This window comes from Tachypleus tridentatus, chromosome 9 (assembly GCF_004210375.1).
Source record: "Tachypleus tridentatus isolate NWPU-2018 chromosome 9, ASM421037v1, whole genome shotgun sequence".
Classification (NCBI taxonomy): domain Eukaryota; kingdom Metazoa; phylum Arthropoda; class Merostomata; order Xiphosura; family Limulidae; genus Tachypleus; species Tachypleus tridentatus.
In genome coordinates this window covers 130805944-130833353 of record NC_134833.1, presented here as the reverse complement: position 1 = coordinate 130833353, position 27410 = coordinate 130805944, and the positions used below count along the sequence as shown (strand labels likewise).

Here is a 27410-nt window from a genome sequence, read left to right as displayed (position 1 = left end):
CCCGGCTGAGCTCCAAGCATGGCCTCGATTCCTACAGAGAGGCAGTGACTAAGTTTCGCGTTTATTCTAAAGCATCCTAGTACGAAAGAAGGAATTTCGTGATATCGTTGAGGGGAGATTTTTTTCTTCCGGAAACTCTTCAGGCAGATATAGTTCTTCATATCCAGTGAACATGAAAAACACAGTGTGACCGTTGACAAATCTAACGACAAAGTACGAAGTACTGTTCCGTATTTCTCACTTGAATCGGCACCGTACTATTTGAGATCTAATAAAAATTTATGTAAACACATGTGATTTGATCCTGTAAATCTTGACTCTTCTCCAGAGGCCAAGGTGAGTGTTCAAACATTTGAAATTAATTGATTTCATTATGTTTTGTTTTCTGGAATATTAATGTGAAGTGTGATCGTAGTTTAAGAATTCATTGTAATCCCCGTGTGAAATGAACGATCTAAGAGAGAAATTTACTCAGTCGAAGATTTCGACGTAGTTTACTATTCACTAATTGCTTAAAAATGTGCGCATGCTCCTGTGATAATGTTTTTTTGCTTCTTTTGCTTCCGTCCAGTGTAATAATCGTTCAGAAAATGCTGTGAACGTTTCTGTGCACTTTTAAAAAAGTTTAAAGTAAATTTCGTTCAAACAAACGTTCTTCTAACGAAATCCACTTTGTTACATGTTCCTGCGAACATTTAGTGTGCACTTTTGAAAAGTATTCGGAAGATATTAAGGCTTGCGGTTATTTCAAAGAGAAAAAAAGAACTATTTTCTTTATATCACAAAAAATAACTTTTCGAAATATCAAATAATTCTTTACGTTTAACAATATTCCAGCTTTATTTTCGATTATTTTGAATAGGCTTCAAATATAACTAAAACATGTTGGCTAGCGGAAGAAGCTAAAAATAGCACAACTGACTTTAATAATTACAGTCAGCATATTTATTAAACGTCATATTTTAAATCTTAAGCTCGTGCTATTAATTTTCAATCTTTCTGTTAATCAGGTCTGTTAGCTTGTTAACAGCATACTATTATTAATAATAATAAAACAGTAAACAGGTTATTTTAGGGTGGTAATATTGAGATGAACTTCGTGCTCTGTTGCTTGTGTTTGTCATAATTAATATTAATACATACTTTGCTTAAATTATACCTAATTTTTTTTAAAAAAGAAAAACTTTATGCGATTTTGTATGTACTTTATTTTACGATGCAAAATGTATTTTAGAAACAGAGCAGAACAGTATTTACTGTCATTGTGAATAGACAGGAACAGAGCAGAACCGTATTTACACTGTCATTGTGAATAGACAGGAACAGAGCAGAACCGTATTTACACTGTCATTGTTAATAGACAGGAACAGAGCAGAACCGTATTTACATTTTGAATAGACAGGAAAATAGTTTAATATTCTCTTACATTTTGACATGTTCTTCTGTTCACTGATTGTTACAGATCTGACGATTTCTAAGGTAGTGAAATTTCATTGATTCTCATATTTGTTATGAAATCTTCACGAGCCAAAGAAATAAGAAATAATTAATATTTTGTAAACGTATACACCGCCAACAAAACAGAATATATAACATTTTATCAGTGAGCTAATGACTAGCATTACTTACACTAACAATTAACAGTTTTCACGTTTTGTAGTTTTCTAGTTTGATAGCTAAATAATTATAATCGAAACAAACTAACTATGTAATACTCAAGACTTACACGATTACGTTTTTGTTATCTAATTATTAATTCAACAAAGCGCTCCCTACAGGTTTTCGCCTAAAAAAGTATTAATAAACAAAACATGCTTAGTGAGCCACATTTGCGAGAGTAGCTTTGATTAATGTATTTATTTGAAGTTACGTACAAAGGAACAGAATGGGGTCTCTGTGATCTGTCAACCAGAGGTATCGAAATCCGGATTTTAGCGTTTTAAGTCCGCAGGCATTCCGCTCCACCACTGGGGGGCGATTAGGTTGACTACAGCTTAATTACAAAGCAGTGGGAAGTGGTTTCGTGGTTGTTGACACCTCTGTATCAACAAACCATTAACATAATAATAAACAATGCAACAAACAATCTATTTTCGGAGAATTATTAGAAACTGAACTTCCTATGCAGTATCTGGGACCTTTGAAAAAGAAACCAAAACTTACACAGCTGTTTTAATCAGTTTAGACAGAGACTCAGAAAGTGGGCCATTTAGCCCCAGAGCAGATAATCACAGCACATAGAAGAACTTCATGTGGTTGTAATGAGATAATTAGAAACGTCTGACGTATATTGTTGAAATCTGCACTGTAATTTGTTTAATGCAGAACTTAATCTTAAAGGCAAATATGAGAATGATTGAAACAGTGCAAACTGTAGGCTGACATTTCATGTTTATTTTTTACTTAAATGAAAGTCTGGAAGATGAAATGCTTAAATCAAATGTATCTACAAATTTAAATTATAGAAAATAACGTAAAGTTTTTGATTGATACGTATGTTGTGGGTTTTATGCTTTTTATTTTGTAAGCGAGAAAAAAGTAGTATATTTTCGGATGAGTACCTGCAGATATTTGAGATTCTCACTAATGTGTATTTACATTATGTCTACCCAAAACACACATCTTTGGTTCAGCTATAAGCTTGAACGCTTATAACACAAAAATTCAGGGTTCAATAGCCTATTATACAGATTTGAACATAAACTGTTATCAAAAACATGTTGTTGTTAATAGTAAATCAGTACTTTCAGATGCCTTATCTAATTGCATTCACATCGAATTTTAAAATACATTTTTCTACACAATTTATACGACAAGTTGCTTGAAACGTTCTTGATTGTAAAACAACGATATAAGTTAGAAGTTATGCAGAAAAGAATGGACAAAATATCTCAATATTGCTGTTAATTCCATTATGGTGTTAGGATTTAATTAGTCTTTTATGTAGAAAATGAATAATTCCATCGAATGTTTTTCGTTAGTTCTTTATATTGAGGGTTGGTCTGAAGGAAACATTAAATTATTTAATGTGATGAAATATATGTGAACCCTCCGTAGTGAAGGATATAAGAACATTTATTTATGGTTAAGCAATTATTTTAGTTTATATGACATAACGTGGTTGTTGTTTTTTAACAGTAAAGTATTTTGTTTATAAACACCATGAAGACCGACAGCTAGACTAATTTCTTCTCCTAATTATACTTGCTGGACAGTGAGCGAGAGGAGCCCGGCATGGCCAGGTGGATTAAGGCGTTCGACTCGTCATCTGGCGGTCGCGGGTTCGAATCCCCGTCGTACCAAACTTGCTCGCCCCTTTAGCCGTTGGGGCGTTATAATGTTACAGTCAATCCCACTATTCGTTGATAAAAGAATAGCCCAAGAGTTGGCGGTGGGTGGTGATGACTAGCTGCCTTCCTTCTAGTCTTACACTGCTAAATTGGGGACGGATAGCCCTTGTGTCTCTTTGCGCGAAATTCAAAACAAACAAACTGACTGAGATAAAAATAATTAAACTCATAATTTCTTGATAGTCAGTCCTCAAATACTGTTTGTCTGCAGTCATGGTATACAGATTAAGAGTCAACAGATATCCAAGTTTTTATACTTCTATGTGTAAGCAAGTTTTGAAATTTTGGTATTTCGTAGCTTGTGAGTAACCACGATACCGCTATATTGAAGCGTGTCTTTAAATGCCATCCAGTAACACGAATGTGGATAATGAGAAAAGGCTATTATTGGCTTATACAAATATCATATAATGTTAATTTTAAACATCAATGTTATTCAAAGTTGTGTTTTTCTAACGTGTTGTCGAGTGGAAAAATGATAGTTAATCTTCCTGTAAGAAATAGTTCATGAATATGTTTGTTTTTTGCACTTGTTGTAAGTGAATATGTTTTCTTTTAACTTAATTGGCTATTTAACCTAACATACGGGTGCTTAAGACAGCGAAACATAGACATTAAAGACTGACACATACGAATTAATTTAACAGGCTACAAAAACCTTACCCTTGCCTTCTTACGACTAGATTTACAAATGAAGTTAAAACCAGTTGTTAAAAATATTTTGTACTTTTTCTTTTAATTGAATATAATAATTCTGACATCTTTCTCCACTAGCCTTACAAACATCGTAAAACGCTCTTACATTTTCATATTATCGTGTTTTATTTAACATGCTGTTTAATATTTTTTATTCATAACTAACAAAAACCGATTTCAAGAATTAAAAAGTAAAAGAAATAAGCATGGATCTTTACACGTAACAGATTAGGGTTAACAACCAGTGTTGTTTGATCTGCTACGTGTAACCATTAATCTAAACATTAAACTGCAAAGAAGTCCGATTAGTTTGACTTTTATAATTAGATAGTCTTAAATTAACAACGCGGACACATTTACATTTAGGTCATGAAATGCACTATAGACCAAACAACAAGGAAATGAAACAGAAGTGGCTCCCTCTACATAAAGATTTAATCACGTTTTCTTTATTGTGTAGATCGGACAAACTAACTCTCGAAACTGAAACAGTTTTCATCTTACTTCTGATTGATAAAATATGTGAAGATTTGACTATTATTATTATTATTTTGTTTCGAACATTCACATAAAGCTTCACAAGAACTATTTGTGCTAGCTGTTAATAATTTTGAACTGAAATACTAGATGAAAGATATATAGTCAACAACACTAGTTCTTGGTTTTATCTAATGATATCTCTGGTTTGCTGACACCAGCGGTTCTGGGGGAGCTTTTAACAGGAAAACTGCAGTCCATAGCAGAGGGTGCAGGCAATCAGCGAATGCATTAGACTTCTACGTCACAAATTCTCGTTTTGATTTCACCTCTAGTAAACAAAGAAAAATATTTAATTTATATATATATATATGTATATAATTATTGATTTTGTTTGTTTGCTGTTAAGCACAAAGCAACGTAATGAGCTTAACCGTGCTGTGCCCACCATGGGTATCTATACTCGGTCTTTAGCGTTATAGTCCTTCAGACTTACCGCTGAGCCACTGAGGGGGATCCGTTCTTAAACGTTTTAAATCGAACAGTAGCATTTGATTATCACTCTTATTATGGCTTTTGATTTGAGCCACAAGGTCGATCACTAGGTCATTGATTTATATCCATATTTAGTGTCCTTTCCCAATGGCTCATCGGTAAACTTGAAAGCTTATAAACGTTAATAATTTCAAGATTCGGTCCTCACAGCGGACACAGTGCAGTTAGCTATTATCTAGCTCTGTGTTAAAACCAAACTTCCGTCACTTTTTGCACTTAATTCTGTCTTCTTTACAAATATCTGCCATATAGAATGTTAACAATTGAAATATTTACACATATTTTACAAGACAAAATAAAATTTAAGTAGTTTATTTCTGAGGGCACGAAATATTCATAATAAGAGGGTTAAACAGTGAATGTAATAAACATAAAACATGCTGCAAATATTAATATTTAAGGTTCACCGCAACCGTCGAAACTCGCTGTAGAAGCAAAGCTTACTGGTGGAACAAACTTTTAAATTACGAACTACTTACCTGGTATTATCATGACAAATCTAATAAATAAGAGCTTTATCTAAACTCCACAAAAATTTAGTACAACGTTAGGTGGATAGTTATTTACTCAGAATAATGACCGAACTAATGGATAAATTATTTTACCACAAAAATTCGAAACATTGTGAAAACCTCGGGGAAGAATTTTCTATAAAGTGCTGTAATGTTTGATACCACTCGACGTCGGATTTGTCATTATATCACTTATTTCCTCATTTTACCAGGGGTAAAGTATACATTTTTCGCAAACAGTTAAATAAAAACTGATATGAATCCTTCAGAGACTCGGTAGCGTGTTTGCACTCGAATGCTTCTTATTGCCCTGGGGAAAAGTCCAAATTGAAAACCAGATCCTCCAGGCTTAGTAGACGGTATTATAGCAGTCGGAATGGTAGTAGACGTTTATACTATGACCTCATTAAGCTCCGTATATACAAGGTTTTTGACCTCGCTCGTGCGGCTAGCTCGGGCTGTCATTCCGTGAAAACTGGAGTAGTGGATATTACTTTACAGTTTGTTTTTGGGCGATGCCTGGAAGGTGCTTGCGCTTTGAAGGTTGTGCTGAGGTCGCAAGTATGGGTGTCAGAAATAAAATTCTTCCAACGTACTGAAGCGTGGATGACAGAATGTTGTCCTTTCATTCTTCCGCTAATACATTTATTTCTTAAGAAGTGACTTTTTTCCGAACGCTTACTAACTTTATGTTGCAATTCTTTGTTGAAAATAACTTTAAAGTTGGATGAATGAAAAGTATCGGAAAAATTTTACCAAAACAAAACATTTTATATTTTTTTCTAAATGAAACTTTAATTCAAGGGTAGGGTCGTCTATCCAACCACATAAAATGTTATAAGAGTATCTGCTTTTCTTTTTTTGTCAAAACACGGGTAATAAACTCAGCTTTATCGAGCAGTTCAAGCAGACAAAGGATTACTTTTCACAGAAGTGAATAACGGAGTTTCTCCTAACTTTGAAGCTGATAGTAGTTTCAAATAATTTTTGTTTTTCTCAGTTTATCACAAGACATTACACTTTTATTAGGAGTCATACAAATACCAGTTGTTAAATTACTTGTAACAAAAATATTTCAGGGTGTAGAAACATTTAACAGCGCAATTGTTAGAAATTATGTCGAAAGATAAAAGTATAGAATAATAAGAAATAAAGACAGTTTTATCGTATTCTTAGGTAAGATAACGTCTACTCTGTTTTGGTTTTAGAGCTACAATACGTTTTGAAGTACTTACAAGATTCGCAGATAAGAGCATGGATTAAATATAGGGATTTAGAAAAACCTTGAAAAAAGGTTTAATAAGGAATATCAGAATTATGAAAATATTTTAAAAATTGTCAGATTGTTAGTCTGTGATTTTGAACCCCAGTGACACAGTGGTATGTCTGCAGACTTATACTATTAGAAACCGGGTGTCGATACCCTTGGTGAACAGAGCACAGATGGCCATACGCCTAGCTCTTTGTGTAACGACAACTATAATATTAGTTTAATAAAGTTTAGAGGTATACTTCAAATGTCATAAGCCTCTATAACAAAATGTAATATAATATTTATAATAAGATATAAAATCATACAATAAATTAAGACAGAAGAAAGGGAAGATTGACCAATCAGAAATCAGTAAATTATCAAAGAAAAAAATATATATTATGTTTCAGCTAAGAACCCTGGCCTGACATGGCCAAATAGTTAAGGCACTCGACTCGTAATCCAAGGATTGCGGGTTCGAATCCCTGTCACATCAAATATGCTCGCCCTTTCAGACGTGGGGGCGTGATAATGTGACGGTCAAACCACTATTCTTTGGTAAAAGTAGGTGGTGATGACTAGCTGCCTTCTCTCTAGTCTTACACTGCTAAATTAGGGACGGCTAGCGCAAATAATCCTCGTGTAGTTTTGCGCGAAATTCTAAAACCAAACTAAATCGAAAGGTGTATTGTTCAAAACACACTATAGTCACGTGGTAAGAAAAAAAAATTTCTCTAATGCTGCCAAGAATCACGTTACCTTTAGTTAAACAAGTTAAAAAAAACAACAACACTTGTTTTTTATTCACTTATTAATTAAGTAAAGATATAAATTAATATATTATAAATTTCATGAAATTTAAATCACATTCATATAACAGCATTAGGAGACTTTTTATCTAATTTAGTTTACATTACATGTTATGTTATGGATATTATAAAAGTTACTACGATACATTTTAGGCAGTCATTACAACGATAACTGAAAAGGTAATACCAGTTGAGTTTACTTATACATTTTAGCATCAAGTTCAACTACAACTATCAAACTAAATCCGTTGTTTCTGATTAATGTTTTATAAACTGATCATTAATATGCGTTAGATTAGCATTGAAGCCGCTTATTGTTTATTTGTAAAAAGAACAACTGTTTTCTCATTTCAGCAGTTCTAGAAAGATCTCTTTGTTTATCGTAATTGAATTTCGAACATGGTTTCTTGCGGCAAAACGACATAGAAGCTCATTTCAGCTTTCTTTGTGTTATGTGATACAACTGGATTATTAATTCTTTATAGTGGTTCAACACTTGTTTCATCCTTCATAATAAATGTTTCTCAGAACATTATTTATGGATGTTTCGGAGCTATTTTGTTTAAAGATTGCTAAACTACTTGCAGGTGAATGTTCCTACTAGGTCTTTTTTTTTTTTTTTTTCCATTAGGTGCCGGTTGATTAAAAATACACGAAATTTATAATAACACATATAACTTCTGTTATTTTTAGGTAGGCCAGTATAGGAGAATAACACATGTCAGTTATTTTGTATCATTAAGACACTGTTAAATCGACCCGTTCTTTCACAGTTTATGAATTTATAGGTTAAATGCATGTTTAATTTGGTTATTATTATATGTGCAGTGTACGGTTTTCATTAAAATTATATATAAAACATTCAGAAAATAAAAGCATCGTAAACTGAGCGAGTAATGTACATGTTTCTTACACTGTAAATATATTAATTTACGTATTACTGTATATTTCATTGAAAGTTTTCATTAAGTTTATCACATTAAAATTAAACAGTTTTTCTTTATTTCAGAACTAGATGCAGCTTTTTTTTTTAATTAAAATTAGCTACGGAAGTATGGAACTTAGTCTTTCCGGGTTTAATCACGCTTTAAAAGTAGATAAACATAGAGTAGCATAAATAAATTAATATCCATAATTAAATTAAACAGATTTTGAAAATATAAGTCAGCAAGTCGTGTGATAATAGTAGCCGATATAAAGTCATTGTGGAACGGATTGTATCATAACTACATTTTCATATTCCTCGGATTTTGATAAGCAGTGTGATACCATCAATAACTGATTGCTTTTGAAAAGGGTATGAAACGGTGCCTTTCGAAGCAAAATATTCATACACTTGGATCATAAAAGTGTGTTTAGATGTAGGATTTAGATATTCCAAGATGGCGATGTCCTTGTACTTGAAGCTAATGGAAAACAAAGGAATATCTATTAACTTGGGTAGCAGGACCGCCGAGAAAAATACCTGCAACAAGTCAGACCTCATTTGTAGTAAGTAAATTGTGGCGTTTTATAACAGGTGAAAACGTTAATGTGACGCGATGTAATTAAGAATAATACCTGTCTGGAAAGTGACACAATTTACGTACAAGTTGTTTCCACATGTTCATCAAAGGAAGAACAATTGAAGAAAACTGCGCTTTCGGCACGTAGCCAGTGATACTCATTGCTGGATATTGTGCAAAAAACAAATTAGGGGTCGAAAGAGTGAAAACAAAGGTCAAAGTGAACACTGCTTCTGTCAGTCCAATTTTCAGGTTTCTTTGAATCACACAGAAATACCACCTTTGTACGGAAACGAGTGCAATATGGTATGAGTTCACCAAAAATGAGGCTTCCAGTCATACCTCCCGTTCAGCCATTGCATACCTCGAGCAGCTGGAGAATGAAGCCGGTATTCATGTTATTCCATAGGAAGATATATTTTTCAAGGCGTCAGACACAGCTTCTATTGATTTCTAAACGGTAAGGTTATTGAAACTGGTGCCGGGAACCGTCGTCCTCACATACTAGATAGATTATAGAAACCATGCAGAAAGGAGTGATGCGATATGACATGATATCTTTATGTCTAAATTTTTGCAGTGGAAATTACTTTGTCAGACAGAGCATGACCGGACTTTCTGATATGAACAGCAACGAAGTACCAAACCTCGAAAATAGTAATAATAAAACGAACTCAACATCGTGTGTAAATCGTAAGACATTAGATAAATGCGCTGTTTCACAAAAAATAAATAAGAAAATGTTTTATGAGTGAATCTCATAAAAGTATCATCTACTAAATTTCATGGTTTTCATACATTTACGTCATACTTTGATTTAGTTTCACTGTAACTTTCAGCTCCTTGTCCAGATCTTTTTATAGGTTGATAGCATGCGACATTTTCCCCCTCGCTCTAACCATTTAACGTAACACGTCTTTTTTAATTTAATAATAGTATGGATATTGTTTATATTCTCATACCTTAGGGAAAGGTTATCAATACTACAACATTGTTTTCTCTCAAAACATACCATGGATTTTGGATTGCCTGACTCATAACACCCACTTAAGCATAGCTTATTTCGTAATGTAATGTAAAAGATTCAGAGAAGAGCCATCTACAACTGTTCAGAAAACAAAGATCACCTTTCTTCAACACGACAGAGATATTTATTATGAGTGGTTCTTACAACAAGATCACGAAGGTTACTTTACATTAAATCCACAAAGACGTTCTGAAGGCCCTCTTTCCGAAACAATGAGGAAGATAACTCTGCGCCAAAGCGACAGAGATGATATGCGTGTCCTTTTACCAAGACGGTGAGAAAGATAACTCTGCAAAAAAAAGCGATAAAGATGCTGCGAGTGTCCTTTTAACAAGAGTATGAGGAAGATAACCGTACACAAAAACGACAGAGATGCTGCGAATGTCCCTTTAACAAGACTATGTAGAAGATAATCCTACACAAGAACGACAGAGATGCTGCGAGTGTTCTAGCATCAAACATAGGAAAATCGCTGTCTTATGTTTGAAACATTCAATGAAAACGTCTTCTGAATGTGGAACCTAAAGAAAAAACAATTGGAAAATGATATTATGTTTGTCCAATAATATAATGTCAGATAAAAATTATTTGTACTAAATATTTACATAATACGATAATGCAACAAAGGGTCTTACAAATTTCACCTTAATAAAAAAAAAATCGAACATGTTAAAGATACAATCTACGTAATACCTGCATGGCCAGATGGTTAAGGCACTCGACTCATAATCCTAGGGTCGCGGGTTCGAATCCTTGTACCAAACATACTCGCACTTTCAGCAGTGGGGGGGGGGGTGTTATAAAGTGACGTTGATAAAAGAGTAACTCAACAGTTGAGGTGAGTGGTGATGACTAGCTGCCTTCCCTCTAGTCTTACACTCCTAAATTAAGGACGACTACTGCAGATAGCCCTCGTGTAGCTTTACGCGAAATTCAAAACAAACAATACTTGCAAGCGCTAACATTCGTGATGAAAAACGAAGTCAGAGAGTGGAAGTTATAAATCCTTCACCCTACAGTTCATCCTTATAATTCTAACTTCCTTGAACTTAAATTCAATTGATTATTCTGACATGTCCTCTTATCAGAGCCATGAGGAAGATAGCTCTACATCGAAACGACAGCTAGAGTCATGAAGATGTTCGTTTTTGCAAGTGATTTGTGAAAAACTTGTCCGACAGCTATCACTCTTAACACCTGTACTTATTTGAAATGTGTATTTGAAACTATAGCCTTCCTCATATATGGATATTGTGACTTATGCAGTCACGGAAAATAATGAAAAATTCTTATAATGTTATAAAGTTGGAAAGGAGAAGATTCATACAATCTAATTAATTACTTGTGTATGAAAACCTTATGTTTACCGTCATTGATTGTAACAGTTCTCCTTTAATTATAATAAGTCCATTAAGAAGTAAATTTTAGTAATAAAAAAAAACATTATAACAATTTTACTAACAGTTTAGTTTAACACGAATTTTTATTGAGATGTCAAAATTTAGTCTATTATTCCACAAATGTTGTGCAATACATTTTTCATCTAGCTGGAACTCGGTGGTGAAGAAGACCATAACTTAGGTTAGACTAGGCTACTGGTATTACTTTGGGTGGGGCAGACATCGGAAAGATACATGTTGTTTTCCAAAAACGACCTTTAATTAGGATAGAGCCTAAAGTGAAAATTATACCACTTTTTCCTTCTTTATGGCCTCTAGATTTTTGTCTATCATACATCTACGTAATAACCTGATAAATTCACAGAACTTCTTCAACTTTCAGCAAGAAATGAGTGCAGAAGGTAAAGTAAGAGTTCTGCTATGATGAATAGTATTAATGCTGTCAATTTTTATCGTAGAAGATTCATTAATCAAAATCTGCCCTTTCGCTATGGAACAGTGACACCATCAACCCTCAAAGCAATTTTTCTTCTCTGCAATGTAAGTTCATTTTAAAATTGTCCAGAACTGATTAGAGAATGAGATAACTAAGCATCAGTGGAACGAGAACTGATTACAACATCGTGTATGGAATAAAGAGACAGTTGATAAATCTTAACCTTCAAACCGTTCGTTAAGAACTTCCATGTGATTATATAAAAAGAGAATCAACTAAAAGAAATCGTCATCAATAGCCGCATTTCAACACACACAAAAAATCAAAAATTTTTAGTTTTTGTTTGCTTGTGCTTGAACACAAAGCTATGCAGTGGGGTATCTGCGCTCTACCCACCATGGGTATCTAAACCCGGTTTCTAGCATTGTAAGTCTACAGACACTTCGCTATGCCACTCAGAGACCAAGAAACTCACTTACTTCAAGAACCAAGGTAAAAATAATTCATACCTAACGACATCACCGTAATTTCTAATAATAAGAAATCTATACCGAACTACTTAACGTCAATGCACATGCCAGAAAGTATGTTTATTTTTTCAATAAAAGGATTGAAATTTCAAACTGACTGACACATGAAGTGTGCGTGGGCTAAAGGGGCAGGTCAGAATTTCCTGGACTTTGTGTATAACAGTCCCTGAATTTGACCCAATGAAAAAGGCTTTGTCGCGCTTTTCAAAATAAATAATGAAATAGTTTCATTGTTACTTTTATAACGCGCCTATATCACGACTTAACCAATACAAAGGAACACCTTTATATCTATATTAAAAAATAATATAATAAATAATAATAATAAAATATTAATATAAAATTATATATTCAAACATCTAACACCGCCCTCTACATTCCGACACTCAGTTACACAACCCCTTTCAAACATGTGGTCAGCTTCCGGTCAGTTACCTCCTCTCTCTTTCTTTGTGAACCTGACGATAACTGAAGAAGGTCGAAACGTTGTTCACTCCTCTAGGTAAAAAAATTTTCTCAACCCAAACGAGCCGTTGTTACAAATATATTTCAAGTTGTGCAGTATTGTTTGTCAACTATTTTTATCAACTGAAACTAGTTGAAGCCACAATGTTTTTAAGCAAGTAACAACAGTGATCGAAGACAACTGCATTATGTTTAGATCATAACATTATTATATCTTGGGTGATTTTACTCAACTCGAGGATGTTGTTGTTTGTAATTAAGCACAAAGCTACATAGTGGGTTAGTTGTGCTTCGCTCACCACGGTTTCTTGTAAGTCTGCAGATATATGTACCGCTGTGCTACTGGGGAGCAAAACCAGAGAAGAATCTTTATAAAATCAATGTATAATTTTAATGAAAATAATCTATTTATCCAACTGTGGATTTTACATATTGCATATTTAGGGTGAAAATAAAGAAATGAAGTGACTGACACGCGAGAAACATTGTTAGCAGAGCTTTTAGACATTTATTGAATAACATTAATATACATTACACAGTATCTAATCTGCTTTCTCTATTGCTCTGAAACTAATAATAATGAAGAAAAAGAGTGCCAGATGTAGGTAATCAATGTATTCCACCACGCTGAACTAGTGTAGCCTCGTATTCGTATATTGATGTTAAGCATTAATATGATGAATACATGCGGTAGAAAATTATTTCTCTTACTAAATGAAAAGCTCTACAACGAAGAGGAATTGTTTGTTTGGTTTATTCTGAAATTCGCGCAAAGCTACACGAGTTCCATCTGCGCTAGCCGTCTCTAATTTAACAGTGTATGGTTACAGGGAAGGCAGCTAGTCACCACCACCCACCGCCAACTTTTGGACTACTCTTTTCCCAACGAATACAGAAATCGATCGTCACATTATAACATCCCGACGGATGAAAGGGTGAGCATGTTTTGGTGGGACGGGGATTCGAACCTTCGACCCTCGAATTGCGAGTCGAGCGCCCTAAACACCTGATCATACCTGGCTTCCGCAAGATAGATGTAATTCAATTTGGCGGTAGGTGATTAACTCAGATGGTGTAACAAAAAAAACCCAAAAACAACAAAGAAAACGAAATGAGTGATAAATTACAATAGCGCAGGTTATTAATTCGTTATCCATGTGCAAATCAACGTGTACAGTGCAAGGAGTAAGACTGAAGAACTGTAATTTATAAAATATTTTATCCGTAATTACCATGTTATATCCTTAAAGCTAAAATCACCAAAGTGACAAGTAAGTAGAAATTATTTAGCAGTATATTGTTAGCGCATCTAAAGTTTATTTGTTGTTTTCTTTTATAACCAGCTATATAAAGCTTACAGTAAAATTCAGTTACATTGCTCACTTTATAAATATTAAATACTTGTTGAAGGAGCAGGCAACTTCATAGCGCACTTGGTGACAATTTTATAATGCCGGATGACCCCTCAGTGACTGGTTCTTCTAATCATATAAACCCCCCTCCATAGATCCTTGTAACTCTGGCCTGAGCCCAAGTGAAAGAATCATATTAGTTGTCAAAATAATGATTAATTTTGACCTGCGCCTCTTGTAATCACTGCACTACAACTTCAACATGCAGTATTTTATGTCTCTAACTATAAAGCTCGTGTCGTACGCAGTCAACAAGTATTTTGTGCTTGCTTGCTGTATATATTGTTAGAAGAACCATCCTTTAAGCCAATCTAAGAACTATAGCTTCAATCATATAAACTGGGAGCGTTCCTGAATAAGTTCCGCCTACTTAGATGCAAAAACATTTTGAAATGAGCTATTTTTTGCGTGTACCCGAATATTCAAGTAAACGTGTTTGTCTTTTCTACACATTATCTCATTAGCTGAATTCATTTGATCAAAAAAGTTTGTGTTTTCTCAGCGGCAATATATAATGATAAGTCTCTAGTGCACAATAGTTGTTTAATAATAGTGTCATTACTGCATGTGTCTACTTTTTGAAAAATATATCATAAAGATCCTTGAACTAATTCGTAATATTACCTTATGTTGCTTGAATCGCCTTCTGTCTGGTAATGAATGTAGCTTAAGATATGCTTTATTCTAATGTGAAAAAAAAACGTTTCCAGATAAACTTTATAACTAGAGAAACCGGACAAACTCTTAAAAAAGTATTGTAGTGAGATGTTTGTATAAATTAAAGAAAGCCAAAAGTAAAATTTCATTCCAGGTGGAGTAAATCATACTCTGTATGATCTTGCTGAAAAAACAAACAAACTCGAATTTAAACCCTGTAGTGTGAAGCACTGGGATGAATTAAAAGGCTCGAAACCGATATGTTCAAAGCATGTCTTGGCCTGTTGGTTAGAACAGTTACAATATGTGAGTCGGCGGTTCGAATCCCATCATCGAACATGTTTGTTCTCATGACCGTGTGGTGATCACTCCCACTATTCGTTGGTAAAGAGTAGCTCAATAGTTGGCGGTAGATACTGTTGACTAGCTGCATCCCCTTTTGTCTATCACTTCAAAATTAGGGACAGCTGACGCAGATAGATCTAGTAATGCGATATTAAGCAAAAAGAAAATGTATGTTTCTGAATATTATATATACTACAAAGTTGTACGTGATTTTAGTATCAGATGCATAACGTGGCCTAGTGATTAGTTGTTAGATGACACTTGCTAAATACGTCAACGTGTCAAGCGCTCTATGACATATAACCGACTTGACAATCCCTTCAAACGGGTCATCCAACAGCATGCAGTCATGTTAAATGTTAGACAACTTTGCTCAGTGTTTCTTGTGTAATCACAAGTATGCAGAATATCGCTGACATGAATTATAGTCACAATGAGAAAATAGAACCTTCTGATGACCATTTTTAGTGACCGTGGATTCATATTTTCCATGGTCTCATTGGAATATCCATCAAGGTCTATTGCTCTATGACGAATATCATTCATTTTATTTGTGTTCGAATACGACAAAAAACAAACAACAAACAACTTTATAATATCGTGTTATCGTTAGTGTAGATTGATATTGTCAAAAATAAAATCCATCTCAGTAGCATGACACCCTTTGTTTCTGAAAAATGTCTAGGATTCCTTCTGAAAAGTTGAACGTTGTAGCGAAGAAAGGAACAAAAGTGTTAATATACAGATGAAAAACGGGTTACTTTAAGATGAAATGTGATATAGTAGTTTGTATTTTCTTGAAATCATGCGAATAAGCCACCGAAAATGAGCTTTTCTAAAGACAAAAATACAACGTGAGTGAATGTAATTATTTTAATTTCTTTCATTTTAATATTTAAAATCACTTTTAATGGGAGATATGTTGTACTTGGATTACGATATCATATGGATATTTCTGCGAATTGTTTTCATCATATGTCACTTTCAACATTCAACACCATGCAAACGTATTTGCAATTCCAAATAAGGACATGAAATCTTAAGATTAAATCATATCTTTGATGAGAGGACGCTGTTTACGTTTTATAGGCTGGGCTGAGGTCAACGTCCTATATCTCTGCTACATACATAATAAATAACTCCTTAAAGAGCAAAGAACCATTAAATTCAGCTCTTAAACTATCGTTATTATGTAAACAGTAATGCTTTATGTTACAGTAGGTAGGTTAATGTTTCGTCTTTCTTTTTCTAATATGTTGTATAATGTAATGAATTTCTGTATTACTGTATGGCTTTACACATGCACTACCGTGTTTCTCCGAAAATAAGACAGGGCTTATATTAATTTTCACTCCAAAATATGACACTAGGGCTTATTTTCGGGGGATGTCTTATTTTGATATATTAAAAAAATGAAGTTACAAAGTAAAACTATTAAACTAACCATTTAAAATAAACTATTATTAAACTATTAAACTACTGATTAATACTTAAACAAACTAATTAACTAACTATTAAACTAATTAATAAATTAATTTTTTTTTATTTCTTTCCTCTTCCTGCCACTCTTAACTAGGGCTTATTTTAAGGGTAGGGCTTATATTAAAACTATCCCCAAAAATCCCACTAGGTCTTATTTTATGGGTAGGTCTTATTAATTATCGGAGAAACACGGTATGCGCTAATGTATATCTCGTGGCACTAAAGCAAGTTGTGTATTCGTATTATTATAGCTTTTAGTGTAAATAAAATCGCAAACTTTATTACTGTGAATACATCGTAGATTTCATAGGTAAAATAAAAGGTGCAATTTTAAAATCAAATTTTGTTTTTCATAGGGGCATAATGAATAACTGGATATTTTGCACGATGAAATTGTACATTTGTCATTTTAAAGTTTAAATTATAAGGCTAAAATTAATCATCTAAAAAACAACAACATCAACGTTATTTAAATTCATAACTCATAAAGAGGTGAGTTATAAGAAAGCAGACGAAGATAATGATATAGTCATTAGATTTGGTTTGCTTTGTTTTGAATTTCGCGCAAAGCTACACAAGGGCTATCTGTGCTAGCCGTCCCTGATTTAGCAGTGTAAGACTAGAGGGAAGGCAGCTAGTCATCATCACCCACCGACAATTCTTGGGCTACTCTTTTACCAACGAATAGTGGGATTCACCGTCACAGTATAACGCTCCCATGAATGAAAGGGCGAGCATGTTTGGTGTGACGGGGATTCGAGTCCGCGACCCTCAGATTACGAGTCGAGTGCCTTAATCACCTGACCATACCAGACCATAGATATTATATTAGGAATAATTTTTTTTTTTTAATAGTAGTGGAACATTTACGTGATTCTAAAAGATGTGCGAAATGCGTAATATTTATTTTTATCCATAAACGTCAAACGAGATTACACGTTCGACAAAGAAGCAATAAGTAAATATAAATGTTAAATAATTTAGTTTTGAAACTTCCGGAAACAGTTAAATCCAAAGAAATTGTTAATTTATGTATACACAGAAATGGTCATTGATAAACTAAGGATTCCCCACACATTCACATTAACCCTATTGCAACATAAACCAACTTTCCTGCCTTTTAATAAGGTGGACAGACTTATTGATTAACTTTTCTAAAGTTTCTACTGGAGAAGTTAAAAGTTTTCTTTTTAAAGGCTTTAATTCTTTTAGCTATTATCCATCTCAAAATTTATCCTAATGCTTAAAAATTCTGTTTTTTAAGAATTTATCCTATGAACAATTTCACAATTCGCCTATTAAAAGAAACAATAAAAATATGCATTCAAAAGATATATAAGCTGAGAATATATCTATAAGCATAATCGTGGTCAGCAGTTTAGGGTCAAGGGATAAACAAAGACTATAATTCCTAAGGAAGAGATCTATACTTGTAATATCTCATAAATGACTTTTTAATTAATTCGCTATTAATGAAAGCTATTTCTCTCGGTGGTTCCGCTGTAAGTCTTTGGGCTTATAACGTTCGAAATTGGGTTTCTTTATCCGCTATGAGAAGACCACAGGAAACCATTGTGCAGCTTTATACTTAAGAAGATCACAAATAAACTATTAGCGAAGAATATTTTTCAGTTAGTGATCGTTAAAAAAAGATCGAACAAAATCAAGCTATTTTATATAAAGGTTATGGTGAATTTTAAAATCCCCGTGAGGGTAGAATCAACTTAAAATATCTGGTTTGAATGCCACGGTTTTGCGTTTCACGCTACAGAATGATTACAAAGAAATTATACATTAAAAAGTGCTTATACTGAGGGATGAGAATTTTACCAGCTGCACATTGGAAATCGTAGATTTTATTCAAGAAAGTTTGATTACAGTAAAATATGTGTTTCAAAACCGTATAGAAGAAAGTTTGATTACAGTAAAATATGTGTTCCAAAACCGTATAGAAGAAAGTTTGATTACAGTAAAATATGTGTTTCAAAACCGTATAGAAGAAAGTTTGATTACAGTAAAATATGTGTTTTAAAACCGTATAGAAGAAAGTTTGATTACAGTAAAATATGTGTTTCAAAACCGTATAGAAGAAAGTTTGATTACAGTAAAATATGTGTTTCAAAACCGTATAGAAAAAAGTTTGATTACAGTAAAATATGTGTTTCAAAACCGTATAGAAGAAAGTTTGATTACAGTAAAATATGTGTTTCAAAACCGTATAGAAGAACGTTTGATTACAGTAAAATATGTTTTAAAACCGTATAGAAGTGTATATCTTGTTCGCCCTTTTCGAAAACTAGCGTTTCTTTCATTCTTATTTTCCACTAATACGAGGTTAATGATTTGAATAAAATGCTTCATCATTTGCAGGATATTAAGAAGATCTTTGGACACTGTCCATAATAGTAATGCTAATCTTGTTTAGGAGTATTTCTGATGCTTTGATTGAGAATATGACAGTTTTGAAGCAATCTGTAAAATGTCAAAACTCTATTGATTGAAACTTACAATTCTTCATGTACGTCTGATGAAATGTGTAATCCTCATAGAACAGGCAGATCTTTAAGATATGAGGTCAACCTCTGTATTTATATAGAATAAGAACAACACATTACACTTATCGATATTTCACACTAAGGGTAGCTTGGAATACAATGTTTTCAGACCCTCGAGTCTCTTTCAACTTGAAATATGTACAACAAAAATATCCACTCAAGCGAGTACTCCCTTCTAGTTCCAATATACTCAAGCAAGTGCTGTCTTACTTACACTTTCAATATACTCAAGCAAGTACTTCCTTCCACTTTCAATATACTCAAGCAAGTGCTGTCTTACACTTTCAACATACTCAAGCAAGTGCTGTCTTACACTTTTAATATGCTCAAGCAAGTGCTGTCTTACGCTTTCAATACACTCAATCAGACACTGTTTTCTGCTTTCAGTAGTACAGTTTGCCGTCTCTGTCAAAAATCGTTTCATCTGTAAGTTGTAAGTAAATATGTTGACCATCTCAGTTTATACATTAAATAGTCGAGCACAAAAAACGGGGACACCAACAATGAATTTCTCTTCGTCAAAAATGAATTTGATATGTTGATTTAATCTCTTCCCCAGCGTGGGCTATCTTCGAGAAGTGAGAGTGACATTCTCCAGAACAAAGCTATTAAGAGAAGGTTATAATAAGTACAGCCTGTACAGTTTATTGGAGGGATTACACGCAGAGAAGGAGAGGGGAAGAATATTGTAATCTCTCCTTTAGTTAACACTTATGTATATACAATCATAATCTCTCCTTTAGTTAACACTTATGTATATACAATCATAATCTCTCCTTTAGTTAACACTTATGTATATACAATCATAATCTCTCCTTTAGTTAACACTTATGTATATACAATCATAATCTCTCCTTTAGTTAACACTTATGTATATACAATCATATGTTGAAATCACTTGCCGTTTGTCCAACATTTAATTTATTGTTTGTAAGTTTGTCTTTGAAAACAGTCTGAGATATTTTTTGTAAAAAAAAGCTACAAATACAAATACATTAAAATAATTTGTTTACTGATGGTTATGACCATTTTTCAAGGGTTGATGACAAAGAATTTCTTCTTCTGTTGCCATGAATGATACACATATAAGCTGATTACGAATGATGAATGTCAGATGCAAAAAGGAACTTATGACAGATCGGTATTCATCTATATAATCCGCGAGATGCAAAACTCACTTCTTTCTAGTGTTTTGTATGCTTAGCGGCAAGACCACCCTGCATAGCTTATCTTGGGAGATAATAAGTTAATGAGCAGCGTGCCCATTCGTCAATCGCTGTTAGGCGTTTACAGTAATTATGTATCATACTGACACGTCATTATGACGCAAGTTTTTCCTTGGTTGTCCTGAAGTGTAAGGACTGTAGTATTTAATCAGACCTTTCCAACAGTTCTGTTGCCTCTTTCCTTGAGTCACCGCAGTAACTCATCACTTGTTTGTCAGTGATGTCTAATATTCTGTCTAATAAGATATATACACTGGGCTCAGACATGTTTTCTTTTTACATAATTAGGTATTCATGTAAAGATCCTAAGCCAGAAATATAGATCTAGTTGCACCACTTTCGCGAGTTCGAATCCTCCTCACACCAAACATGCTCGCTCTTTCAGCCGTGGGGGCATTATAAAGTGACGGTCAATCCTACTATTCGTTGGTAAAAGAGCAGCCCAAGAGTTGGCGGTGGGTGGTGATGATTAGCTGCCTCCTCTCTAGTCTTACACTTCTAAATTAGGGACGGCTAGAGTAGATAGCCCTCGTATAGCTTTGGGTAACATTCAAAAACAAAGCAAACAAACATACTTGATTAATTAAATATATCACACACATGTATTTGCGTACTAATAAACCTGTGTCAACGAAACTTGAAAGAATGATAAAGTGTAAACACCAATAACTTTTTGGTCAGAGAAGAAGGGCACGAAACAAATCAGACTTTGAACATAGTTCTTATTCCATGTCTAGGTATAACAGAAGTAGGGTTAAATTTTGGTTTACAAAAATTAAAAACTTACAGTTCTCGGCTAATTTTTCTTCTTTACTCATAATACATCATTAGAAGTTTCGAAGACCAACACTCCTATCCATTCTTACCCGTAAGTAACAAATAAACGAAGAAATATTAAATATATGCAAATCATTGATTTCAACCACCCTCAAGTAAATATATATTTTTGACATGCTTATTTAACTTAGATTATTAAAACATTTCCCAAGCTTTTTTTGATGGTATATAAAATATTTGCTTCCTGAAGAACACAATACAAATTGCAAAGAATCATTAGATACAATTAATATCGTTTTTAGATTGTACTGTTATACAATGTTGAGTTCGTTTTAACAAAATGTTTTTGAGACTTTATCTCATTATTACAATCTGTATTTGCCAACTCCGATCATGCTTTACTTGAAAACTATGTATCTTGATAATGGCCTCGAGGCTACATTTCCATTTGAAAAGGCTCCTTCTTAAAGACTGTCATGTCTTAAGCACATAACTTATTTCTGTTAGCTTACCATAATCCATTTAGTGTAAGAAGGAACAGTGTTGGAGAGCCTAAATTTCAACAGTACATTCACACAGAAATACATAGGTGCTGTGACTGGCGATTTGAGGGGTATACTTTCGTGTAGAATGCCGTGAATACTTATTATCTGGCCGTTAAAGATAAGTCAAAATTAAAGGGTTATGTCGTGGAAGTAAGCTGTGTACAATTGACTTATTTCATTTTTCCAAACAGAGATTATTCTTGATTATTTTGAGCACTGATGCTTGGAACACGTGAAGGTCTTTTAGCACTGACCTTAGTGCTCACTGTGATTAGGGTACGACTTGTTGTAGGCTCCAATCTGGATGGTCCTGGGACTCTAACTTAATCCACATGCATTTATATAAGGGATACTCCAGTTTTTAATTTCTAAATTCTCAATCTGAATCCATCTTAATAATTAAAGTGTTTGAATGTTTTATGTCGGAAAGAACTAGTACATAATATTTTCAAATGCGATCAGTTTTCAATAGCATCATACTATCTATACGTGACATCAAGCAGTGTCAAAATATAGTTCTAATACATTCTACCTCGATTTTATATTGAGTGTGGTTTTCACGTGATTTGCTTATTTGTATAATCATAATCTGTATGTTATTTAATTTGTAATAGTAATAATAATATCTATGTCAGTTAATATTAATCTCAATGTTATTTAGCATATAACAGAAATATTGTGCATTATAGTCAATTAGCGTTACGTCTTTTATTTAACAAATTAACATCCAACACATTTAGACATGTCACACAAGTGTTTGGTAGAGCTCTGAATTTTGAAGCTGGCGAGTTGGGTGCGAATCCGTGTACTTTAAGTTATGGTTGTTGTACATAAGCGAGTCTTCCTTAAAGTGGTTAGTCGGTGATAGGGCACGGCTGAGTGGTTACTTCCCTTTGATCAGCTTAATATTTGAGAAGGCAACAGACAGCAGTAGTAATTTTGCCATAAATACAAATAACAAGTACAAAAGCACGGTAAGAAATTATCCTGGATAATAATTTGCGGCTCGTAAAAAAAAAAAGAAAAAGAGAGAGACCAATATTTGCAAAGTAGGCCAAAATAAATTTATTGGCATCTGCCATAAAAACACCGTTTACATATGAAATCCAGTGCAACGAATCTACCAGCTTTACTTGTGATATTCTCAGGTTAGACCAATTCGATGAAACAAGAAATACAGTGCAGGTAATTAATCACGTCTTCTATAGATCAAAAAAAGTTATTTTCTTTTTTCTGAAGTCACAGTTGCTGGTAATTAAGCACTTCGTACAATAAAAATATTCACTTTTATTTTGGTTTGTTTGTAATTAAGCACAAAGCTACACGAGGGCTATCTGCGCTAGTCGTCCCTAATTTAGCAGTGTAAGACTAGAGGAAAGCAGCTAGTCATCACCACCCACCGCTAACTCTTGGGCTACTCTTTTACCAACGAATAGTGGTATTCACCATGACGTTATAACGCCCTCACGGCTGAAAGGGCGAGTATGTTTGGTGTGACGGGGATTTAAACCCCCAACCCTCGGATTATGAGTCGAGTGCTTTAACCAATTGGCCATGCAGGTGTGGAGTTGGAGAACAAAAATTTTCAAAAAATCTTTTGATAACATGTTACATTTCAGGCTAATTACGACAATACCATGAATAAAAGATGGGAAAGGCAAATTACTTAGACATGGGTTGCTTAGATGTGACAAAGAAAAAGTCAGATTAGGCATGAATTAGTGCTAATACCATTAAGTTATATAAAAATGTCAAAAGGGCCTGATTAGTAATTTAATAAAATGTTGGGTAAATTTTACTTTTGAGTATTAATAACTGTAGCGATGATATTGACGTATAGGTCTGTTAGTAAGTTAGACAAACACTTTTTCAATATGTGCAAAGTGTTATATTTGATTGTCATAATATAGATAAAGATGGGAACCATTTCTAGTGTGACTAAGACAAGGATCTTGGCATGCTGGTAGATAAGCTACCCAAGATGTCGAGGCAGCTCTCCGTTTCTGGTAGTAAAGTTTGTAACATTTTAAGAGATATTTATTATAAGTGCAAAAAGATAAGGCCTGGCATGGCCACGTGGGTTAAGGCGTTCGACTCGTAATCTGAGAGTCGCGGGCTCGAATCCCCGTCACACCAAACACGCTTGTTTTCAGCCGTGGGTGCGTTATAAGGTGACGGTCAATCCCACTATTCGTTGATAAAAGAATAGCCCAAGATTTGGCGGTGTGTGGTGATGATTAGCTGCCTTCCCTATAGTCTTACACTGCTAACTTAGGGACTGCTAACGCAGATAGTCCTTGAGTAGCTTTGCGCGAAATAAAAAACAAACAAACCGAAAAGATAATTATCTCTATACAAGTCACTGGCTGGACCTCAATTGGAGTGTTATCAACACTATTTCAGAACGGCTGGTATGAGTATTAATACTTTTACTAATAAAGCAGAGAACAATGTTTCGACCTTCCTAAGTCATATTTAGGTTAACAAAGAGAGAAAGTTTGCAACTGAACGTTGCTGGGTGTATGTCTTAGGGGCGAGAATATAACAGATACAGGATTGTAGGGAGCGTTGCAGTTAGATGTTAGGTAATTAGTTAGTATAGGTATAGTGGATTATACACTCCCTGGGACTCAGCACATAAAACTAAACAAAAATTCAACACATTAAGAAACCAAATGAACACAGCCACAAAACTACGCTCACTCGATAAAATGAACAATGGAATCAACAAAAGAAAAGAAATCTTAATCAAAATCAAGTAATTTCCTCCAAAAATCGTTGAAAAAATTATACGCACACATCTAGCTCCAGGGGCATAGATTTTTTACACCTGATGGGGGAATGATTTTTGCAACCACTTATGTGGACTGTTTAATTTGCAAATTGGTAATTTCTGATTAGGTGAACCTGAAAGCTGTAAACATACAGTCACAGAGTAATCTTGTTGCCATGATCATGTATACTTAGGCCTACTGACTGATACTTACGAACTATCGCTTAGATCGAAAAGCATAGAAGCACGTCTAGATAAAAGATGTACATTTCGGCTACTGAAAAAAAGCCTACATCTAGGCCTAATTATGTAATTCGATTGGTAAGAACACGATAATCACAAGAACAAACACACAGTTTGTAGGCCTGTGATGCAATAAAACAATTCAACAGACCAAACTGTTGGGGAGTATGATTGTATGCACCACACCCCCACCTAAAATGAAGGGGGGATGTATACCCCATCCCCCCCAGAATCTACGCCCCTGCCTAGCTCAATAACAAACAAACAAATAACAACAAATCCCAAGATACAACAAACTGCAAAACCTTACACTGCTGCATATCATATGTTCCTGACATCAACGAAAAAATAACCAACATTTGGCAAAAACTAGTAACAAAATATGACATTCCAGTAGACACCAAATTTATTCAAAAACCAGGTACAAAACTAAAGTTCATACTATGTAAAAACTACATTAACAAACACAACACCAACATTATTTATAAAATACAATGCAACAACTTTCATGATTTCTAGATTGGAGAAACAAGCAGAAAAATGGAAACTAGATTCAAAGAACACACACACACAAACACCTTCACGGGATTTTGAACATTGCAAACCAAATAAAGACAACATAACTATAGAAAACCCTCATATACTAAGTAGGGGGTCTGGCATGGCCAAGCGCGTAAGGCGTGCGACTCGTAATCCGAGGGTCGCGGGTTCGCGCACGCGTCGCGCCAAACATGCTTGCCCTCCCAGCCGTGTGGGCGTTATAATGTTACGGTCAATCCCGCTATTCGTTGGTAAAAGAGTAGCCCAAGAGTTGGCGGTGGGTGGTGATGACTAGCTGCCTTCCCTCTAGTCTTACACTACTAAATTAGGGACAGCTCGGTCCAGTGGGCTAATAACCTACTCACTTAAATACCTGTTGAAGAATCCGCAAGCGATTGCGGCCCTATGTTCCTTGATGGAATCTAATGGTGATAACTAACTAACTAACTAAGCAGGGAAACAAATATAAACAAATGCAAAATCGAAGAAACCTTACTTATACAAGAACTAAAACCAAAATTAAACCAATACAAAGGAACACCTTTATACCAACACTAATTAATAACCTAACATCTAACTGCAACGCCCCCTACAATCCCGTACACGTTATACTCGCGTCCCTGAGACATGCGCCCGGCTACAGTCAGTTGTAAACTCTCTATTTGTTAACCTGAAGACGACCTAGGAAGATCGAAACATTGTTCTCTCTTTTATCAGTAAAAGTGTTAATACCCATACCACCCGTTCTGAGATACATTTTTATTTCAAGCGGGTTTCTCGTCATCAAGAATATTAGGCCCGGCATGGCCAGGTGGGTTAAGGCGTTCGAGTCGTAATTTGAGGGTCGCGGGTTCGAATCCCCGTCGCACCAAACATGCTCGCCCTTTCAGCCATGGGGGTGTTATAACGTGACAGTCAATCCTACTATTCGTTGGTAAAAGAGTAGCCCAAGAGTTGGCGGTGGGTGGTGATGACTAGCTGCCTTCGCTCTAGTCTTACACTGCTAAATTAGCGCAGATAGCCCTAGTGTATCTTTGCGCGAAATTCAAAACACAAACAAGCAAACAAGAATATTATCACCAATTTTTTGTCTCCTTTCCTAAGAAAGAATATTAGGTTGTTGGAAAGGTGGTTACTCAGATGATTTCAGTGAGGAAAGGTTATTTTATGACAACAGGTTTAGATCACTTTACAAATTTTTCCTTGATAAAATAATAGTAATGGGTGTTTTTATTTAACTTTACAAGATTATCTGGGGATTAATAGGATAAACTCCTTTGGTTTCTTCGTGTGGATGCCCTGAAGATGAGAGGACATAAGTTGAAAATTTGGAAAAGACAGACATTGTACCAATTGAGACAGGTTTCTTTTTCCAACAGGGTTATTAAATTATGGAAAGAGTTACCTCAACAGTAATGTAATTTACGGGAGTTTAAGAAGGGAATCTATAAGTTCCTGAAAAATAAAGGGTTCTTTAAAAACACTTATTTATTTATTTTACTCAGATGTGGGTGTAGAGATACAGCCTTGAAGTTATTTTACTCAGAGGTGGGTGTACAGATACAGCCTTGAAGTTATTTTACTCATATGTGGGTGTACAGATACAGCCTTGAAGTTATTTTACTCAGAGGTGGGTGTACAGATACAGCCTTGAAGTTATTTTACTCAGATGTGGATGTACAGATACAGCCTTGAAGAACCCAATAAATTCTTCTTATCTCTGTATGTAATGTTTCAATTTTTCATTTCATCATATTAAGTGCAGTGTTATCAAATTGTGTTTACAGCAATACACTGTAATAAGTTTATAATTTATCTAAAGTATGAGTTTACAAAAATAA

At 34.4% G+C, this 27410-nt stretch overlaps 1 long non-coding RNA gene and 1 pseudogene across 2 annotated transcripts in view; both read left to right on the top strand.

Annotated features, from left to right (window-relative positions):
• LOC143226395 (uncharacterized) lies at nt 1-27294 on the top strand. Its single transcript, XR_013014590.1, has 2 exons — nt 1-336; nt 27075-27294. It is a non-coding gene; the product is annotated as an uncharacterized LOC143226395 (long non-coding RNA).
• The window catches only part of LOC143226390 (calpain-C-like), a 237466-nt pseudogene that overhangs the window by 73309 nt on the left and 136747 nt on the right, over nt 1-27410 (top strand). The gene's annotated exons all lie outside the window — the stretch shown is intronic.